At 35.0% G+C, this 23,659-nt stretch overlaps 1 protein-coding gene across 1 annotated transcript in view; it reads left to right on the top strand.

Annotated features, from left to right (window-relative positions):
* Positions 1 to 23,659, top strand: part of MACROD2 (mono-ADP ribosylhydrolase 2) — a 1,804,338-nt gene that overhangs the window by 1,598,224 nt on the left and 182,455 nt on the right. The gene's annotated exons all lie outside the window — the stretch shown is intronic.

The raw sequence follows: 23,659 nt of genomic DNA, 5'->3' as shown, positions 1-23,659 counted from the left end.
AGAAAAACAGTAAAGCCCCTATTTGACCAGTCATGCTTTGCTGATAGGCTTAATTGAAGTAGTCCTGGAAGAGTTCATGGTAGAAAGATCAATGAATTGATGTATTGCAAATTATCTGGTAGATAGTTTAGCTTCTTGTTCCACTTAGTAGATAATGTTTCTTTTAAGTGGTGTGTGCTCTAGAGGTGGCCTGAAATGGCTTTTATATGCTAGGTCAGATCCACTGAACTACAAAATTGTACTGAAAACAGGCTTTCCCATTAATTCATGTAAACCAGACTATGGAAACTGAATTCCTGTGGCAAGTGTGCAACCTCCACTTAGGTATAAGCTTCAAACTCATTTATTTGTAATTTTAACAAGAAATTTTGGATTTTCATAATCTACAAGCCATGTAAATATACCAATTACAGCCACTAAGCTAAATTGATCAGATACTAAATGACTTAAATAATCATATAGGCCTTATATCCTATTAAGAAGACCTTGATAATTCCAACACCTTCCTTCTGCTCTTCTGATGTTTTACAGAAAAGCTTATGTCATGCTCTGGTAGCATGCTCTATCCTCTGATAAGTTCAATCTCTACAATAGGACTTCCATTAGTCCTAGTTTGTGCTAAGTATTTGAATAAGTAAGTCCAGAAGCAAAGAAAAGGTATGCCAGAATCCCTGCCTACACTGTGCTTATGACCTTGATAGAGAGAGAGGACTTTAACTGAAAAAACCAAGAAGATTTTGTGAAAACAGATAGAACCATTTAAAATTTTTGATAGTGATACATTAATAAATTCTGATGGTGGGACTTTGTCTAATGGCTTAAATGAGGTGCCATGTTTCCTGCTACTTGTTCACTCACAGAGAAACGATGCTCAGTACCTTATCTTATGGAGCTTATTGAAAGCGGAAGCCAAGCCTTTGTAAATTTCCAATATTCTTCTCACACATTGTGGGCTCAATTAACATCTCTATTAAAGAACTTTTATTGGTTTGTGTTTGATTTGGTACTGCATACCAAACCACAAAGTTCGCTGGAGAGGGAGTACTTCAAGTATTCAATCCTCTTTTAATCAAAGCAAAGACAGACTTCTAATAAAAAAAAATTGTGTCGTAACCAATTTATAAAGCTCATTACTCAGTAGGAAGAATGAAAGAGATAAACTGTGTTGATCCGGAATGTCCTACTGTCTCTCTGATAAAACATTCTTGTGTTCATTGAAAAATTATTACAGTATTCCTCACAATTGATCAGCCTCCCTGAATGTACCCACCAAAGAGTAATTTCTTCACAGCAGATTTTGCTGTGGCAGGTTATGAAAAGTGGCACTTTCTTCTGGAATTCATGTTATTCAGGTTCAAATGGTGTCTAATGTGTCCACACTACATATACCCAAACTAAAAACACAGACCTTCTTTCTGAACCTGCATTCTTCACCATGACCTGTATCTAATTTAATTTTGTTAATTCCTCTTCTCTACTGCCTTTCAAATCTGTTCTTTTCATCCCCAAAGCCAGTATCACAGGTTAGGACACCTTAGTATCTTTCTTGGATCACTGCCGCACTCCTAATTAATCTCCCTATCTATACGTTCCATCCCATCCTCTAGAATTCCAATGTGTCTTTAATAACTCCAGTTCAGATTGGGTAGTTTTCTCTCTGAGATTCACCACTGGTCTCAGAATAAAGATTTGGAAAATCATTAGAGTGGCTTGGCCTGACCCTGCCTACCTCTTCTGCTTTACTTTTTATTATTATTATTTTGCCTCACATGCTAATTAACTATTAAGCTACTTGTCCTTCCCCAAAGAGCTATGCTTTCTTTTTCCTCAAATCCTCTGGTGTTTTTTTTTTCTTTTCCCCTTTCCCTCCGCCCCCACCATTAAGTTAAGGTTTACACAGCTAGTAGTTAAAGCAGGCAAGGATTCAAAAACCAGTTCTTTGAACTTCAAGTGTAGTATTGTGATAGCCATACCATGCTCCAATATCTTCAGAGAAGGTTGACCTTGTGCTTCATGGCTATGCCTAAAGTACCTCTACGTACCACCCCTCCACTCTATTTCCAGTTTTCTGTACATTAGTTTAAATATTTGAAGAAGACAGGATATGCCTCCAACTAAAATCCAGTTAAATAATTTATACTAAATCTTGGCCGATTCTCAATGGCCGATTAGAACTGAATTTAACCCTTTTAAAAATTAACTTTAATATGTATTTTGTTAAATGTGTTCACTGCTATCATACCCCCACCTCAAATTCTGCTAGTAAGACTTTCTAGCATGGACTGCTTTTTTTTCTTAAACTTTTTTATGATGCTACCTTTTTGCCATCATCTCTGTCTCCCCATAAGAAGTCATATGAGCTCTTCTAATGTATATTTGATAATTCATATTCTTGCTATACCAACACAGGAAAAAAATAATTCTTTAGTTTAAATTTCAGAGACTAAAATCACCTGAATGCATTGTGCTCAACCTTAAAACTAGGACCCAATGCTCACATTATATGATGGAACATCTTTCTGAGAGGCTTGCCATCAAAAAAATAGACCAACTGTCATGCATCTTGCTCTAAGAAACCATATGTTCCTGTAGTTGCTGACTTGCTATTAATAATTCAGCTAAAAATAACCAAGAAAAAATAATTAATGCAGTTATATATATATAAATGTAGGTTAATATCTATATTAATATGTAAGTTGTATATTAATACATAAATAGATGTAATATTTATACATAAATTTATCATATATTTATATTTAAAATTCTGTAAAAATTGTAAAAAGTTATCATGGGAAAGTTCTGCTATTTGTAGAGAATACATTTAATTAGCAAAATATAACCTTAAAAGTATATATTAACTTTTACTTTGCTTGACCTGAAGCGAGGTAGGTAAGGAAGGCCTCATGATTGCCTGTTTTCCAAATTAGAAGCTGTCAGCAGGTTTGTCAGTCTACTCTGGTCTGAACATTGGGTACTTTTGAACAATTATGTGAACAAGCAGATTCCTTCAGAAAAACTACAGTTTTAGGCCACGTAATGTACGTTATAGAAATAAATATATATTGCACTGAAATGTTGCCCATACATGAGCCAAAACAGTAAGGTGGTCTGCTTATAGAAAAACTGACATTTAGAATGAGAAGATTCCTCGGAAAATATCTAATTGAACCCATGCATTTGCTGGATGGAGAATTTGAGATAGAATGGTGATTACTGCAGAGTTGGGGCCTAACACCAAGCCTCCCACCTTCTTAAATAAAACTATTTATATTCTACTGTACATTTCCTGATATATATTTTTTCATTTCCGTAAATGAATTATAACAACATTCTATGAATTATATGAATCTTAAGTATGCAGCTTGATAGATTTTTGCAAAATAAATATGCCCTGTACCCACCATTCACATCAAGATAATAAGTATTCCCAGGCCTCTAGAAACCTCTCTTTTGCTCCCTCCCAGTGTAACCACCCTCCTGTCCTACTTGTTAGTTTCTACCCCCATAGACTTATTTTTCTTGCTCATGGAATAATATAGTATTTGTTGTGTTGTGTCTGCCTTTGCTGAGCATGCTATTTTCTTTGGTTTAGTTTTTTGCTTTTCCTCTCCAGATTTTTTTATGCTGTTACATGTATCAATAGTTGCTTCCTTTTCATTGTTGAGGAGTTTCCGTTATATGAATGTAGCATGAGTAATTTTTTCCCCATTTTTTTGGGGGGAGGGGGTGTATATTTAAGTTGTTTCCAACTGAGCTATTAAAATAACACTTCAATATTTGGGTGCGCAAAACATTCATCATTTCTGTTGGCATATGTTAGGAATGAAATTGTTGGGTCCTAGGGAATATGTATTTTTAAATTTATTAGAGACTGTCTAGAACCTTTTCCAAAGTGTTTGCACCAATTTACAGTCTCACAGAATCTGAGAGTTCAATTTGCTCCACATCCTTCCCTGCTGATAATACTTGATTTTTAAAATTGGTGCATTTTTATGTTTAGTCATTTTGGTACAGGAGTATAGATATCTCACTATGGTTTTAATTTGTATTTCCCTGAGCATCTCTTCATATGTTTATTGGCCATTGGAACATCTTCTTTTTGAAGTGCAATACTGCAGCAATCAACATTCTATCTCAAATTCTCCACACAGCAAATGCGTGGGTTGAACTAGATATTTTCTGGGGAAACTTCTCATTCCAAATGTCAGTGATTCTATAAGCAGACCACCTTACTTTTTTGGCTTATGTATGGGCAACATTTCAGTGCAATATATATTTACTTCTATAATATTTGAACATCTTTTTCTTATTAATTTAAGGGAATTCTTTATTCAGGACAAAAATCTTTTATGATCTTGTAAATATCTTCTCTGTGGCTTGCCTTTTTGTTCTCTTAATAATGTCTTTTAATAAACATGATTAAAATTCTTAATTTTAATTTAATGAAATTTAATTATTATCCTTCAGTTACTTTGTGTATATGTTACCTTAAAGCATTATTTTTTCATCTTCATGTCATTAAGTGGTAGATATCATTTGTGTAAATTTAAAATATATATATATTTCTTCATATATTCTGTTCTATTATTTAAAAAGTGGTTTCTAAACATCTCCTCCTTTATTCTATTAGTACCACATCTCTGATAACATCCTACAAATTCTTTGGTTGTAAGAAATATTTAACATTTATTGTAGAATTATTGATATTTTAAAATTTAGTTTTAAAAGTAAGAAAATATATTAGGTGCTAAAAATAGTTTTTTTACCCTGATACCACTATGATATATTTGCATTAGATATATTCCAGACCCTCTATTTTAAAACGCTATTTTATAAGTTTTCTTACAAAAATGAATTGTACATCCTTTTATCTATGAATATGAAGTGTAAAAATTGTGTTATTTTATAGTACTACATTTTTCAATATGGTGTCAGGACTTGAACTGTACCACATTTAGATAGAACACTTAGTCTAAGGCATAGCAAAGCACATGAAGCACATTGAAATTCTGTCAAATAATTATTTCATGATTGCTTTGTCACTTTTAGTCTAGAAACATTGAAAAAAATGAGTAGCCTCATTAATCATCAAAAACATCACAATGTACTTAAAAGATTAGGATATTGAGGATAGATAGGTCAAGTCAATTGCCCAGATAATGATACAAATTAAATCAAAGTCCAGCCAAGGAAATAAACCAGCTAGAATCATAAAGTCTGTCTCTGCATCTTTTTTTACATACATATCTTAGAAGAGATTTAAAATTCGATAAGTATGTTTTGCTAATAAGGTGTTAATATAAACTATAATGATGTTCTCCAAGACAAATGATATGTGATACATTCTAAACATCTGTTTAAAAGTTGGATTTTTCTTTCTTTATTTCATAGGTGATTTATGGAAAAGTTATGTTTAAATATACCATGCTTAAAGTCATAAATTATATTTATTAACAAGAATTTATAATGTACAGGAATGAAACTTACTACTGTATAAATAAATTTATATAATAATGGAAGAACTGATTGAAAATAGAAAATGTAACTTGTTTTTCATATAAGAAAATAAATTTTAATAATATTATTGAACTGATAACATTATTAAAATAAATTTAGTTTTGCTAAGTTGATCCCCCATTTAATGTTTATCTAGTTAGATAGACCAGCTGTGTTTTTCATATTCGTATTTGAAATTACCCACTAATATGCCATGGAGTGCTTAGTCTGGCTTTTTTTGAGGATAGGAGAGAAGGAGATTTTAAAGATTAGGAGAGGGCTATGAAGTAAAAAAAGGACATAAACAATATAGCAAATTGGGGAGAGAGGGGAAGATTATCTGGTCTAGTGATGACTTAATTTTTCTGTGTTCTGTGATGCTCATTACGCAGGACTCCATCGATGCTCCTATAGGTCGTGAACCTCCAGCATGTTAGTTTCCACTCTCACACTTTCAAATAAACTGCTGAGTTAAAATCTGTTGTAGCGAGAATGATTTATGGCCCACAGACAGTAGCTTTTCTTCTAAATATATTTGCAAAAGCCTCAAAAATGTTTGCTTGGATGACAATGTAGATAAATATTTTAAAGAGTATTGCTAATGACAAAGCAAAAGTGAACTATAAAATATCTCTAATGACTGCTTTAAAATCTGTACTCTGTAAATAGCGCTAAATAAAGAGGAAATATAAGATGACAACAGGTGAGCTCCCTACAGTGTGTGTGTGTGTGTGTGTGTGTGTGTGTGTGTGTGTAGATATCTATGTGTAGCAAATCATATTTGCAAAATAAGACTCATATCTGCTGAATAGAGAAGATGTTGATTCAACAGACACATCTGCCAAGAAAACTGGAGGTTGTAATTTAGGTTTTATAGTCTGCGAACGACTAGATTGCTTTTAAAAGCATTACTTCTCCGATGTTTTTATTTCATTCTTTGATCAAATATGTCAGCCAAGGAAGAAAGTGGTCATTTATTTCTTTTGAAAGCAGGGGGCGGGGGGGAGAGATTTACATTAAATAGCAGTCATCACGATACTTATAAAGGTTTCCAACTATTTATCAACATGCCTGGTACAACTGCAATTTACTTAATCGGATTTGCATCTTCAGTAAAATTGCAGCTTCCATACTGAGGTGGTAGTGTTATTTCAAGTTATGGGCTACTGTTCAAAGGTACATATGACTATATAATTGTCAGAAAATGTCCTCTTTTCAGATGAGGCCATGGCTCATAGTGAGAACAATCCTGTTAGTGCTTCTGCAACATATGAGGAGACAGCTCCACTTTATTAGTGAAATTACACTGGCCATGGATGACTGGCCATCTCGATCATTTGCAGGCCGATTGTGAAGCCATTGACTGGGTCACTAGGCAGCCCAATCCAATTCAGTCATTAAGGCAACTGGAATAACCAGACTGTAAAATGGTTAGTCTAGTTATTTCTTAATGGTGTAATTGAATAGACCAGAGAGATCCAATTAATTGCTGAGCAGTGGTAGGCTCTCACTGATGAGCTCAGCTGTCAGTGATGAACTTGAATTAATTGTACAGTTTCTTGACAAGTTGTACAGTTTGTAATTAAAAAGCTGGGGATGGGGGATAATTGGTATATTTTGGTGATTTCGTTGAATCCATAGATGTACCATATATTTAAGTGTGTGTGTGTGTGTGTGTGTGTGTGTGTGTGTGTGTGTGTGTGTGTTTTAAATTTCTTGACTCTGATATATCTGTGAGACATTAGTGATGTAGAATGCTATTGTAAATTTTAAGATATGGCTATTTTACCTTGCCTGAGTAAGTTTCATTATAAAACTACGCAGACTGTTTTAGAGATCTGTGGGAAAATTCATTATTTCCTAGGATGAGAAGGGAAATGCTAGCTTGACTAGAAATCATTTATTTAGAAGGAGGGACAAAAAGCATCCTTCCTTCACCTTTCCATGCTCAATCTGCAAAATACCAATGCATGGTTATTGCAGCCTATTCATGATATAGTTATTTCAAATCTTCTGTTTTGCTGAGTTGTCCCTAAAAAGAACTTGGTGCCAGTGTGGTGTGGCATGAGGAAATAAATAATTGCTATAATATTTTTATGGGAAGATATGGGCCCAATGAGCATTTCAGCTCTCCCACACACATCAAGAGAAACTTCCCATGACAACTTCCTTTCAAAGAAAAGAATTAGTTGCTCACACAAGCTCTTCTTGGCCAGGGCTGCTATGTGAAATTGATTCACTATTTCCACCACCCAATTGTGCCTGGACTAGACACTCAACAAATGCTAAGTGAGGAATGTGTTCTTGAAAGAAATTTATGTCTAAATAGTTGAAGCCAAATAGGTAGATAACTAATTGCATTTTTACATATTTTAAGAGAATAATAAATTTATGAATTGGAAGTGATTTTTCAGGTGATTTAGCCCACCTGAGGTTTCCTAACATTGGTCCACAGACAGGTAGAAATCTTTGACAACAATCTCACCAGTCCAAAGCAAAATGAGAAAAATGTAAGAATGATAGTTTGGAGAGATTAAACATGTCCACGAATTCTTCTTCACAACCCCTACTGAGAGGCAAAGTCTGTTTCCCTTTCTCTTAAATATAGGAGGACACTATGATCTCTGTGCCAGTTTAAACCTAGATTTTTAGGAGGACCAGAATTACCTAATGTCTGTGTTGGAACACTTGCTCTTGAAACACTCCTTCCCAGAACCAAACTATGAGAAGCTCAAGTTACATGGAAAGACCACGTGTAGGCATTCTTGTCAAAAGCTGAAGCTGAGCTCTGAGCCAACTGCAAACTGACTTACACTGAGCCCCCAGGTGAGCTCAGTCGACCTACACAATGCTATAGATAATGGTTATTGTTTTAAGTTACCAAGTTCTAGAGTGCCTCGTTCTTAGCCTTAGATACCTGTAACAGTGCTATATATTCACCTGAGATTGTCAGCTCTGGTTTCCTAAGAAGGATTGCCTATTCTAAGACTCTATACTTCCTACTTTGTTGATGTTAAAATATCCTTTCTTTTTTTTCCAGATTCATTGAGATATAATTAACATATAACACTATGCAAATTTAAGGTGCACAATGTGATGATTTGATATATGTACATATTTCAAAATGCTTACTACAATACGGTTATTTAATACATCCTTTACCTGGCATAATGACTGTTTTGTTGTTGTTATAGTGAGGAACACTACTCTCATAACAGTTTTCAAGTATATAGTACATTATTTTTAACTATAGTCACCATGCTGTACATTGGATCTCCAGAAATTATTCACATTATAACTGAAAGTTTGTGCCCTTTGACCAACATCTCTCCATTTCACTCTCCCCTCAGCCCCTGGCAACTCTGTTTCAATGAATTCGATGTCTTTAGACTCCTCATATAAATAAGATCATATAGTATTGGTCTTTCCTTATCTGATATATTTTACTTAGCATAATGCCCTCAAGATTCATTCATGTTGTTGCAAATGGGAGGATTTTCTCCTTTTTATGGCTAAATAATATTCCAGTGTGTGTGTTGATATTTTATATATATACACATATACATATACATACACATATATATGTATAACAATTTATTTATTCATTCATTGATCCATTGATGAATATTTCTTTTTGGCATAACAGAGTAGAGAGCAGTGATATGTATAGGTAGATGTATGTCTTTAATCAGAATAATAAAAAGTTGGATTCCTGTATAATGCCCAATGTTCTTAATGCATTTGTCTATGGAATTCAAAACCTCTGCTCAAATCCAACTTCACACCATCTACAAAAGTTTCTCCTCTACTAGAATTAATACCAGTTATTCACTTTCTGCTTAAATAATTCCAGCGAAAATAATTGACTCATCATAAGGCAGCATAGTCTATCTTTAAACATATGTGCTTATTAGGAAATATGACAATATTAAACTTTAGTATTAATGAGAAGTTTTACACAGATTTGGGTAATTTTTTATTTAAAGAAATACTCTGGTATTTGTAATTCATGCATGTCCATACATTTGCAGGAAAATTCAACCAGGAACATTCTATTCAGATAACTCATTCCAGACTGTCTTATTTCACATTTTTCTTATTGTCCCTTGTAAGAGAATGAGCTAATGTGGGATAAGTGGGATTCTGAGTAGGGTAGTAGAAAGGAGGAAAAACTGAAAAAAAAAAACCCAAAACATTTATTGAAAACTTAACTATGATCTATCTATACATGCCATACTTTCAAGAACTTGGAATTTTAGATGTTCTATAATGCAAATATTTCTATAAAGGTATATATTTTCATTATAAATTAAACATTTTATGAGTAGTAATTATCTTACTCAGACCCTTTTCTATGCTTTTGAACAAGGAAGAAATCTCACCTACCTTGAAGCATTATTGCTGTGAAATTATTTTATTCCAATGTCAGTGGATTTGTTTTCTGAAAAAAGCATAAGCAAAGGCATGATTGAACACAAATTTCTTTAGTAAACTGTTTTTTTCACAATGATGTTTAGTATAATGACTTATAAATTATATTTCTGCAGAACATAAAAAGGAAAAATAGTCTGTGCAATGGACATTGGGAAGAATATAAGTAATGAAATAATGTGAAATGATATAGCTTTTAGTCCTACCATCTGTTTATTATGGTCTTTCTAAAATTCTCAGCATTTTTAATAATAAAAACAGTGACTAACACTGCAACATTAACATATTCCAATACTAATAAGTGGTTAAAGGAATAATAAGTGAAGTAAATTCTGCTTGTCATCATTAATGAGAATATGGAGTTCTGAATCATGGTAACGGGTGAACTAATTGCCTCAAAAATAGTGGAACTTTTCCTTTGGATGACTGGTTTTTGAAAACTATTTTTTGATTCAGAAACTATTTTCAAAAATTATCATCTTCCTGCTATATAATCTTTATAGCTGTAGTTATTGGTGTTATAACAAAACTTTTCAAATATAAGAAGAAAAACAATGGCAGTATTTCAGAGAATGTCAATTGTCCTCATATTAATTTTTCATGGATATATATGATTTATACTCTTTTCAATAAATATTAAGGGAGATTATTGAATTGAGGATATTCTTTAGATAAGAAGTTCATTAAACAACTCAGATACCTGTTCTATAATATATAATATACCCTATAAAGAAACATAATATTCTGTACAACTCTAGCCTTCATAGGAAATAGGACAAAAACTGAAGGAAGTTTTTTCAAAATCTACCTTAAGAAATTGTCTTAAGGTATCTCAAAGGTCTTTAGGGTCTGTCTGGTAGCATTATCAGGGTCAATGGAAGAGAAAAAATGCTATATTTATGCATACACCTTTAAAAGAAGAATAAGTAATATTTTCTATTGTCCATTACCTTTCCCTCTTCTGCTTATAGGAATAGGGTTGGGGTGCGAGGAAGGTTTGGGACACATGTTCAGAATTAATTGATAGAATTAATCATTCAGAAAAATATCAGCATATAATAAACTCTCAACAACAGAATTGTGGATGTGTTTGCTACCCTTCATTCTGATTGGTGGCCAAGGCTACACTAACTAGCATGTACCTAAAGCAATGTGACATATGTGGCTCTGAAATTTGTGTCTCCACAGCAGTGGAGAGCAAGCTCATCTGTCTGAATGACTGACAGTGTTGCTGAGCTCTGGATGTATAGCTTCTGGGGATTCTCAGCAGAGATTTCAGCTGGGTGGTCCATCTGTGCCTGCTCTCTCATTTGTCATATCAATGCCAGCCTAGAGCAGGGGCCTTGTGGCCTTTGTGCATTATTCTGAAAAGCCCCAAATAAACAGGACAGGAAAGGACAGGACAGGACAAATGGGAGTCATTTCACATTGACTTGGTTTCTTTTTGGTTATAAGCATATACAACTTATGTTGAAGTGGAAGAAACTTAGATGGCTAAATTTAAACTTACCTCTCTTATGTGCCAAAAACACTACTTTCTCCCCTCAGTACCCTTAAACTCAGTTCTACTGCAGTTTATAGATACATGGTAACAAATGCTGACATTAGCTCTTGATGAGAAGAGCTAAATTGGTTACTGCCAATTTAAAGCCATGAACAAATGTCAGAACTAAGATCAGTGGTTTTTGGATGAGTTTGTAATTCCACATAAAAAGCTAAAAAGTTTTCACTGGGTTTTTGTTTTTGTTTTTTTTTCGGTCCTATATTGAGTGTTCCCAGTGGCACATTGAGGACATACCAAAAGACTGTCTGAAATGTGTTTTCTTTATTGTACTTTAAGCGTTTGAGCATTCATAATCATACATTAACTATGTTCAGTCATACTTTCTGTGTACTTTCATTGAAAAAGTGGTTAGCACCTAAGAGACACTTAAAATATGTTGAATGATTGGATGAGGATGAATGATTGAATTATATGCTTTAATCTCAGACTTACTTTAAGTGCAGAAATGTTCCTATGAGCTATCTTTCAATTGTTTATAAATAACATAATATTTTAGAGAAAAATGAACATTTTTTTCTAAATGTTCATGAGAAGCTGATGTTTCTCATGACTGATGTTTAAAAGCAATGCTTTTGAATTATGTTTAATGATTATTTGATAAAAAATTACCTTGTGCCCAAGGCAATATTTAAGTAGCATAAATTGTTCTAGTATTCCTCTGATTATTATTTAAAAAAAAAAAAAAACTCTGAAGTTGAACATGAGGTCAGAGTGAAAAGAAATTTAAAAGCAAGGGACATTATTTTTCCTCAGAAGGTATCCACAGAATTCAGCCTATGCTCCTGAAAGCTGTTTCCTAAGAGTTTCCTCCCATTATATACTCAAAATTTACTATGTGCCTTAATAGTAAGATATTCCCCTTTTCTCCTATCTCAAGAAGTCCATTGCAGCAAATTATCAGTAAAACATAGCATATTATTTATTGTCTTGCTACTTCATATTTGAATTAGTCCCCAGTTACAAGCTAAGTAGAATCATTTAAGGGAAACAGGAATTGAAAAATAGAATGAAAAATAAATCCACACAGGCCATAGAAATCACAAATTGCATTAAGTGAGGGCTGTCATCTCCTGGCCCTACCCCTGTGACCTGCAGGCTGTCCCGAAGATGCTATTTGAAGAGTAGGCTCCAGTTGGTTGTTTTTGGGTTGCAGAGCTTCATTCAAAGGCTCAAATTGTGGCAAGCTCGTCCTCGTTCCTCTTTAAATTAGATTCTACATGTATTCATTCATGATTTATTAATCATTCATTCTTTCATTCATTCAAAAAGCATTTGTGAAGTATCAGAAATACAAAGAAAGAGTTCCTCACAGTCACACAGCTAGGTTCCTTTGGGTGACAGTGGTGAGCAGTAGACATAGATAAGTGAATGAGAAATACCAAAATAATATGGTAATTGTTACACTAAGCTATATATAGGCAATGTGAGCATACAGAAGAGAGGTACCTAATTCAGTCTAGCAGGGTATGGTTAAAGCAGGAGTTAATCTTGAAAAACTATTGAAGGAAGAAATTTTGAAGGAAGAAAAAAGTAAGACTTTTCAAACTCAAGGAACACCATAGGCACAGCAACAGGGCAAAAACAGCATGTTCCAGAATCTGCAGGCAGGCATGCATTACTGGAATGTAAGATGTATTTGAGGAGACCGAGGAAAGGTGCTGGACAATTAAGGGTCTTGCGTTCTCATGAGAGTGAGAGTGATGGGCAGCCATACAAGGCTCATGAGACCCACTGCCACGGTGGATAGTGTGGATAGAGATCATCACATGGGCTACAGTGTTTCTCCCTAGTGCATTCATATTCCAAATTAAACCTTTCTAAATCAATGGGAATTCACTTAGAAACAGAGCAAGGAGAGCATGCACAACGTGAAAAGTCTCCATGTGGGACTGTCAACATGGGGTAAGTAAGTGAAAGCCTCTTAAACCTCTGTGGGTCAGTCCCTGCCAGGATGACTCCAATCTGCCATAAGGCTTCTAAATATCCTGGCTGGTGTTGATATATAAAATCCCATGACTAGAGTTTTGTCTTTGTCCCAATAATGTTCATTCTTGAGGAGCGGTAACACATTAAACCACATGAATCAACACATTGGACAGAAGAAACTAGGTAAGTATTGAGTGACAAAAAATGAGAAGAAGCAGCACTTCAATATGTGAATGAAGACTCCAAATTGGGAGTTATTGTACACTGACCTGGAAGGATCCCTCTGTTGTGTGTGGGTTGGTAGAGTAAAAAAAGTTCTAGGGTCAGAAGACTTGGGCCTGTGTTGTTTGTTATTGGATATGGAATTCTCTGAGCCTTTGTTGTCTCAAAAATGTAATATGAAAAGGAAATTTTAAAAATCCATCAAATGAGATAATGTATATCAAACCATTTTCAAATCACAAAGCACTATGTAAATTAAGATGATTGTCAACTGTGCATGCTATAAATACATAGGTATATGTATACACATTGGAAGTTGATTTCTTAGAATAGTTACAGAACAATAGTAAGAAAGCATTTTTTTTCTGTTCAAGGAAGGATCTTTGTTGGGGTAGATGATCTTCGGGGTATTTGGATTTAAAGGCTGAAAGTATCCATATTATTTAGGACTAACGTGATTTCACAATGGGAATTTTTAAAATAAGAAGACAATAGAAGCTACTACAAACAAAGGTCTATAGTCAAGAATGTCATTTAAAAAAACATAATACTTTCCTCAATTTCAATGACAGTGGTTCCATACCTCACCTATGGTGTTCTCTCGTAGATCCTGATAACCATAGGTTATATACACCCATTTGCAAAGAAAAACTCTGAGGCTGAGCTCTGTTATGTACCTTGATCAAAGTTATATCAAGGGAGTGTTTCCTCCTGAGTCTTTTAGACTGTTTCTCAGATATGCTTTTTTGCCAGCTGCTACTAAGTTCACTTTCCCTGCCTTAGACCAAGAGATGTGCTTGCCGGCAAGAACTGCATTGAGAAAACTAAACGCCTGAAGACTTAGTGCACTCTGGAGGGAAGAGCCTAAAGCTTGCATGCCCCTCCTCTGGCTTGACCTACCCATAAAAGTGAACGTCTGCCCTGATCCAAGGATGACATGCACCGGCTCTCCCTCTATCTCCATTTGCTTTGTGCTCCACCCACTTCATACTTTATTCTCCTGTATGTTTCAGCACCTGCCAAGCTTACACGTCCCCCCTCTGGCCTTTTACTCTCACAACTAGATCTTCTCTTATCCCTTAACAATGCTTGGACTGTGCCCAGGATTCTGTCTTCTCCCTCCAGGCCACAGGACCCTACAAGTGGCTCTGGCGGTTATGACACAGTCACTCCTCAGATTCTGCTCCTGTAGCATCAGGTGCTGGATAACTAAGCCAGTACCCAGTCCTAGACCTTTATTCTGGAAGCAATCTGTCTAAAGAAAAATAAAATCTGTCTCCAGGTAACCTATCCTCAACTCCTGATTTCATGTGCTGATGTGTTTGTGTTGTTTAGCAAACTCTCACAGAAAATGTTATCTAAATGTCACTCTGCTATCTCTGGAGTTTGTTGGACTTAATACCTAAGCCTTAAACTGAGACTAGAGCTGAGAATTCAGATTAGTTCTATCTGCATATGTCTTTTGTTGGAGTTGCACGATTCGATTTTACCCAGTGGTTCAAAATAGAAAAAAAAAAAGTTTCAGTACTGATAATACTGATGTCAGTGGCCAAGTAATATGAGCAGGCGGTGTTTTAGTTTTCTTAGCAGTCCTCATCTAGCAGCAAATTTTTACCTGGGAAATGTGTGTGTGTGTGTGTGTGTATGTGTGTATTGTGTGTATTTGTGTGTGTATTTGTGTGTATATATCGTATGTGTTTATGTAAGTGTGGTGAGTGTGTGTATGTAGCTTCTGAAGAAGGGCCAAGGTAGAGATGAGAGGGAGGCTTCCTGTGGGGAATCCAGAGCCTCATCCTCTAGGGAATGCTGCGATGTGCCATCCAGATCCTGCTTTAAGAGCTAAGTGAGACAGCCAGATAGGAGAGAGTGAGACAACCTAACTGTTTGCAATGGTAGGAAGTCATGACCAGCCCTGAGAGGGAAGGAACACAGGTTGTGGTGTTTGTTACCAGCCCAGAAGCCAGAGTCATCAGACAGGAGCTGGACCCTAAAGGGATGGGCTGTCTATATGAGCTGGAATTTTAGAAGAAACACAGCTACTGCCAGAGATGCCCCTGAAACAGATAGAAAGGAAAATAAATACCCCAAGCTTTTCTCCTTCTTAAATTGCCATTTCCATTGACCAAATGTAACAGGAAGCTACATGGTTGGGGTAACCAGGAATGTGAGTCTCTGTAATACAGAACAGAACAAGGAATGGAGCTGAGGGCAAACAGGTAAACAATAACTACGAAATCAAATTCCTAAGAGTAGAGTCTAGAATATTCATTTTCAACAAGCTGCCTAGATGATACATATGTGCACCAGCATTTTATAACCTTTCTGTAACATGGAAAATTCCTTACCTTGTCAGGTTCTCGTATAAAACTGCATGAAATAAAACATCTAAAATCATCAATCTGATGGTAGGAAGATGTTGAATTTTTTGGCATTCTCCTCCTCTGATTTTTTTAACCAAATATGGTAATAAAATACATGGGACATATGACAATTTTGCATTTAAGAAAGACTTTCTCCCTTTTGCACAGCCCCATAGGAACCATTAAAAGTGAACCAATAAAATGACTTTGGACAGTAATCCAAAATTTACGGAAAAAGTGATGTGCATTTACTTAAAATTAGCTTCACAAGGTAGTACAAGTATTTCCAGCATTCATCATTATTAATGTCTATAATCGAAGGCCAGAAATAAAAACTTCCAATGAGAGTAATATCCAAAATCACACTTACTTTATTTGTCAACTGCTCGGCCCATGAGCATGTTAGCTAGATAGATACTTCACACTCTTTGACTTCTTTTCTCAATTCGGCTCTAGACTGTACTTAATTAACTCTTTCATATGGTTTTGAGCTGCCTCCCCTGTTTAACACACATGGCAATTTTTATGTATGGAAATGTTCTATGTGTGTAAGGGTGTGGGGAGCAGATACAAGCATTCTGATTTAATTTGGTGGCAAATGAGCTCAAGATGCCTTAGGGGGAAATCCTATACTGGCTTTAGTTGTTGTAATAAAGGAGATTGGGAACTGTGTTTTTGAATGCTTTTTAAGTTTATTTGTAAACTAAGAAGAGAAATCAAGAATATGGAATGAGCATAGAAAAGAAAGATATATACTAAAAATAGGACTGCTGCTCTTTATGGAGAATAAAGATTGGGAGGAGTCAAATATTTATTTCACCAAGTAGAACTGACTCATCTTTAATAGCTAATTTATGTTTTTAATATAAGAAGTTAGCATCATTATAAATAAATTACTGTGTTGCTAGTCCTCAAATTTGTTTTATTAAAAACATGACCAGTGATTGATGATTGACGATCATCCTCAAGCCAATCATTCTTCTCATCACTAGTTTCATGGTCTTATATGAACTAACAGGAGACCAGTATATGTAGCAAACTGTGTTACATTTCCAGTGCCGCCTTGTCTCCAGATGATCTTAGGCGAGTCTCACAAAGTCTCTGTTTGAGTTCCTTAACTAAAATGACAGTATCGAAATAAAATGACCTATCAGGCCCTTTGGAACATTCAATTTAATGGGACTGTAATATTGAAACCTACCTGTGTCCCATAAAGGTATATTAGATCTTATCTTCACCACTTATTGCCAATAATTCAAAAACAATTTGCTGTTAGTTAAACACACTCTATATTTACCAATGTTTGTACCTTTACTCAAACCCAAATCCCATCCCTATCTGTAAAGTACTTCTTCATTTCTTAAGGCCAAGATCAAATCCAAAAGTTTCCATTGCCTTATCTAGTGGCCCATTATTATTCATCTCTCTTCCCTTTGTGCTCTCTGTAAACATTTCTTGACTCTCATCACATACAAGTCTGTCCAGTTTTAGGTATTTTCTCTTTTTATTACTGACCCTATACTTGACTAGAATTTCTTCAATCATGATTTTATCTAATTCCTTGTATCTCTGAAGGCTGGCACATAATAGACACTCAATAAAAATCTAATTAATTGAGTTGAATAGTTTCATGGATTTCTTTGCTTAGTTAAAAATTACATTTTGTGGTAGCCAGCCTCAAAGATTGTCCCAATGATCTTTACCATCTGATGCTCTTGTACAGTCATTTCCCATATTGAATTAAGGAAGACTTGTGGACTGATAGAAGGTGGTTAGAAGTGATGGTGTATGACATCTGAGGCAAGGTCATAAAAAGCAATGCAGCTTCTTGCTCTTTTAGAACTCTCACTCTGGAGGAAACCAGCCACCATGCCATTAAGACATTCAAGTAACCCTGTAGAGAGGTTCATGTGGAGAGGAACTGAGGTCTCCTGCCAATAGCCAATACCAAATTGTCAGACATGTGAGTGCTACATTGGAAATAAATTATCCAGTCCTTATCAGTCATTCATATGCTATTGCCTTAATATAAAACTGTAACCCCACAAGAAGCCCCCAAGCCTCCTAGCCAAGTCATTCTCAAATTCTCATAGAAATTGAGAGATAACAAATGAATATTATTGTTTTAGACTACTAAATTTGGGATTATTTATTATGTGGTAATAGATAACTAATAAAAATGTCTTCTCCCCAACCCTTTCCATGGGAAGCAATATGACAGAAAAGAATGAGTCTGCCATTGAAATCTTGTCTTTAATATCAATATTAATAATGTAATATTAATAAAAATATTGAGGTTGTTAATATACTATAACTATATTGAAATATAACAGCATTATTATATAATTAATTTGAAATAACATTCAAACTATTATATGCCATTAATATATTAAAATGTTAATATTCTTATATTAAATACTTATGTTTTGTAAGAAATACTAACAATAATTTTTAATATTATTATTTTATCTATGTGTGAGAGAAATATTGTTATCTCTATTTGAACAATGAAGAAACTGAGGCTTAGGACAGTTAATTCATCCAAAATCCAACAACTATAGGATACTGAACTTGATTCGAGGCAAGCTCTGTCTTAAGCAGTACAAACTAGCACTAGAGCTTTGAGTTTCCTCATCTGCATAATTGGTACAGTGATACTTAACGTGCACTGCTGTTATGAGAATTAAATAAGGGAAACCTGCAAAGTTCCTTGCATGTGCATGGATAAGGCACAAGCAGCAAATGTCATTTTCTCTTTCTTCCCTTCACGATGTACCAGACTGTTTCTACTGCAGTAATTCTTAAGAAGTGCCCTGGAACCTAGGCCATTCGGCAGAGCTCTTGGCAGCAGTGTCCCCAGGTGGGTTTTCACACAGGACTCCAGGTGTCCTCTGGGATTGTGAAATTTGGGTGACTCTTTTATTTCCTGTGGAAGAAGCAGTGTTTCAACTCAATCTTCTTTGCCTTTCTCAAACTCAGAATAGTTATCTAATGATAGTAATGCTTTACCTTTTAATAGCCCCATGGAGAAGACAAAGCTGTTTCCTTTCTCTATGCATGAGAGAGTAAAGGGAATTGATACAGATGTGAATCTCATTGACTATGGAATAAGAGTTGGAAAGTATTTGTGGCAATGAACCCCTTATGACTGACATACATGCTCCTTCCTTAAAACCTATATCGCCTGCAAAAGCAATCTCATTACAACCAATTGGAGGCCAGTTATACAGAATTGAGTTATAGGAGTCATTATCTATGGATTATGTTTTTCTCCTTTATTCACAATCAAGACACAATCTTTTCAAAGAGAGAGATAAAATTTACCACATCAATCTACTGAGGCTGTGTTAGTTATGGGTGGTTGGCCAGAAAAACATTCAGTTACCTGAATATGTATTTTGGTATTAAAATTGTTACTGTGTTTTTATTATTACTAGCTATGCTTCTTTTATCAATTTTATAAATTGTTTTCATGGAATAAATGATGCATTGAAAGATAATGACCATAGTAGCTTTGACCTGAGAGTAGCTTGTATACTTAACTACTTTAATGTAATCTGGCTACAGCCCCCTTGAGCTGAGCAGTAAGAACAGTAATGCCAACTTATGGTAAACTTCAAGAGTTTTCAAGGAAGCAATATAGGTCTAACTGGGTAGAAACTTAGCAAGTAGACCATAGCTATTTCTTTGTAGAAAATCCATTTTTATGTAGAGCTACTGTGCTTATGAGAATTGCCTTGCTAAATGGTAACCAGAAGGATGGGACCCCTGGATGTCTGTACTGGAATCAGAAAAAAAAGGAACTTAGCCTGAATTCAATATGGATATCTGTTTTTCTTTGTAAAAATATGGACTGTAGGCACCCACACACATATGTGCTTAGTCTATAGGTTTCTCTTTAGGTTACTAAGACTATAGGTTTTGATGGACAGGGCTTTACCATGAAGGATAACCAAGACATTAAAGAAACACTTTTTAACCTTTAAACAAGTTTAAACTCTCAGTGTTTTCCAACATCATTTAACCATAGAAGTTTTTTTTGGTTTTTTTGTGTGTGTTTTTTTTGTTTTTGTTTTTGTTTTTTTAATTTTAATATCATAGTCATTGTGATTTGCTCTGTGGAATTGCTTGAGTAATCTGGCCTTTTAAAAGAGGGAGAAAGTCTATGAGAGTGAGACAGAAAATTTTGTTGAATGGGATCCTTTACGTTTGTGTCAGAGTGTGCTAGTCCCGCAACTTTTTCTTTAGTTCACTGCCCACAATCCTACAGACTTTCATCCTCTACCATGAGCCACTTCTTGTCATCACAAGAACTTCTTGAGGTCTCTGATGAGCGGACCCTCCGTTGTGGTTAGTTTCATGCCTGTGTGGATGCTAGCACAATCATTTCATTTTCTCTGGCTTGTAGTATTCTATACCCATTCCTTTTCAGATCACTAAAGCCGAGTCTTTCTTTTTCACCTTCTGTGAATTTCTGGAAACTTGGCTTGCTCAAAGCCATTGATAAAACAATTTATAAACTTTTGTATTGGTTTCTGAGCAGCTTCTGACCGTAGATACTATACATTTCTTTTGGTTATAAAAACTCTGGTCTACCTCCAGTGACGTACAAAAGAAGCAGCCCCTTATGTCCTGGTTAGTCTTCTTATAATTTAAGTCCTGTGTAACTTTTGTGAAACACCTACCCCATCACCAACTGCTTGGTTTCTCACTCCAGCCTCCCTGGACCTGCAGTGCAAATTGAAAATGATCAGATATCTTAGAATTATCAGCCAGTGAACCTTTTGGACTTGAGTTTTTGGCACTTGACCTGAATTCTACTCAAGTTCAATTCTGAATTCTACTCAAGTTCAAACCTGAGTTGTGAGTTTTGCAGCACTAAATGAGACCTTACTCCAGCCTCATAAATTTGTGAGACTAAAAAGTTTGAGAAAAACTAGTATACAATGTTTCATTAAATACACCAGGGACCTGCCCAGGTTAATTTTCTTGTCAAGATTGGACAATTTTCAACATAGAATATAAAGCCCATTGTTTCTATGGGACTATTGATACATTCTATTCCTATCCTTTAATTTAGTAACACTGAGACATTCTTTCTAATAAGAAACAAAACAAACTCTGAACAAAGAAGCAGCCAATGGTCTTTAATTTCAGAGAACTATTTCACATTACAAAAGAAGAGAAGGAAGTTGCTTTTATCCTAATACTGATCTTTGCATTTCTTATTCTTCACAAAATATTTAATGTTTTCACCTTGTAAAGCTCTCCTAATTACATCATTAGCAGATGTTATGGAAAAGTTAAGCATCTATTGAGCTTTTTCTGGGTTATACACACACTTAAATTCTATATTCAGATCATTGCAACTTAACTTTATGATTTATATTGGAAAGATGGTTTTGGGATTCATTTCATTTCACTGTTCTTTAGCAATTGTATTTCATCCACTTAGCTATTTCTGTGGCAATTGTGTTTTGATGAGAAAAGATTACCCAGTGTAGCCATATCACACAATAACTGTTAGATAAAATCCAGTAGGCCCAGCTAGCTTTTGATGAGTTCTTAAATCCCATACACACAAAAAGCATATGAAAATAAAAATAATAAGCATCATTTTGCATTCAAAATTGCTCTGACTTAAGGCAGATTGAACCTTTTAAATAAATACATCAGAAAAACTGTAAAATTGCAGTCTGATTTCATTTGATAAAGGTTTGTAAATGTATGAACACTTCTTTAAAAGTCAGTTATTATTGAAAGAAGTTTAATAGAAAGCCCAGATAGTTGGGGGAACTGCTTTAGAATGTGTGTGTGTGTGTGTGTGTGTGTGTAGTTCCCTGCTGATTCTGTGGTGTCTGTGTTGAATAAAGAGAAAGGGAGCAGTGCTTCTCAGGTCCTCCAGAGACTTGGATTTAAAGGTGTATGGAAGGGACTCTTCACCCATATCATCATGATCGGCACTCTGATTTCACTACAGTGGTTCATCTATGACTCCATGAAGGTCTCCTTCAGGCTTCCTCACCCTCCTCTGCCCAAGATGCCAGAGTCTCTGAAGAAGAAGCTTGGGTTGACTCAATAGATAAATCAAAGCAAATATGGACTGAATCTGCTTATTGGTCAGTATTGAGAAAAGTGCTAAAGGAACTTTTATATTTGACAGTGTAGGAAATAGTCTATTCCTGAAATAATTACTGTAGTGCTCTTGCCTAAGGAAAGAGATTCAAACTTGCTATTGAAATAAACCCAACTGTTCATGAAAAAAAAATGTATATATAAACACACAAAATATACATATTCATCTCTCTCTCATCATATATATATATGATGAGAGAGAGATGAATATGTATATTTTGTGTGTTTATATATACATGCACATAGATACATGTATACATACAAATGTATTTATGGACATAAATATAGATATAGATACATGTACCCTCTTTTGCTTAAATTACTTCCTGATATGTTTACATATAATATTTGTCTCATTCAACATGGAGAACACTTATTTCAACTTAAATCTCAAATATTTGAGCAGGCCTCATTTTTTATCCCTTATCTTTCAAAGGAGGTTCCCTATAATATATCTCTCCACGAAGAGAAGATAGAAGCATCTCTTGAAAGAAAGTGAAGCACTATACTTAAGAGCAAGGATTATGGAACCAGATAGCCTGAATTCACATCTTTTATCACCTTGGCAGATTGAATCATTGGCCCCAATTCTCAACCACTCCCCATACCTATATTCTTGCCATTGTGTAAATGTAGGAAAAGTATATGTCCTGATTTTTTGACTTTTGCCCCTACCATATGACTTCCTTTGGCCAATGGAAGGACACAGGATGTGATTCTATATTAGTTCTAAGGCTAGCCCTTAAGAAACCTTGTATGTTTTCACTCCTTGCTCTTGCATTTTTGCTACCACCATGAGAATATTTCCTAGGGAACTTGTTAGTCCAGAGAGTATGAGAAACATGCAGAACAGGACTTAAATAAAGCAATATAATTTCCCAAGGCCAGCCAAGAAAGATTTTAGAACATATCACATGTTACCTACACTGGTTAAGTTATAATAAGAGTCTACACACACATTAAGTGTGAGAATGTTTTTTTGTCCTTATAAAGTATTTTTTCCAAATGGAAAAAAAACCCTTCTGAATTCTGTTGAAATATTAACCTTTAAAAAATTTTTCATAGCATTATAAAACCTTATATTTGTATTTCACTTTTAAGTTTCTCAAAGCATTCCACCCTTCTGATCTCATTGTATCCTCACATTATTCTGGTGAGATGGAATGGCTTTATCTGTGTTTAAATGTTAGGCCTTCATTATAGGGTGTCCACAATGCTATGAGAAAGAGAATAAGATGAGCAAAAGTTGATATGTGAGAACAGAAGGAATATAAAGGCAGAGGAAGATCAAAAGCTGTGTCTATGGGAATATGAGCAGATTTTATGATCTTTTCAGGTGTCAGGAACTTGTCCTGATGGTGGATGGGGGGGACCAATATGAGGAGGTAGACTTAGAATGATGATGGAAAGCCTAAATAGTGATTCTTAACCAGGTTCTGGTAAAAGGTAAGGAAGAGGAAATATGTCATATGTCCAACTGGATTTTCAGCCCTAGAAAATAGAGATTGTAAAAATTAAACAAGTG

Source organism: Pteropus medius, unplaced genomic scaffold (assembly GCF_902729225.1).
Source record: "Pteropus medius unplaced genomic scaffold, Ma_sr-lr_union100, whole genome shotgun sequence".
Classification (NCBI taxonomy): Eukaryota; Metazoa; Chordata; class Mammalia; order Chiroptera; family Pteropodidae; genus Pteropus; species Pteropus medius.
The sequence above is the reverse complement of the archived record's forward strand: the minus strand, read 5'-3'. Positions and strand labels throughout refer to the sequence as shown.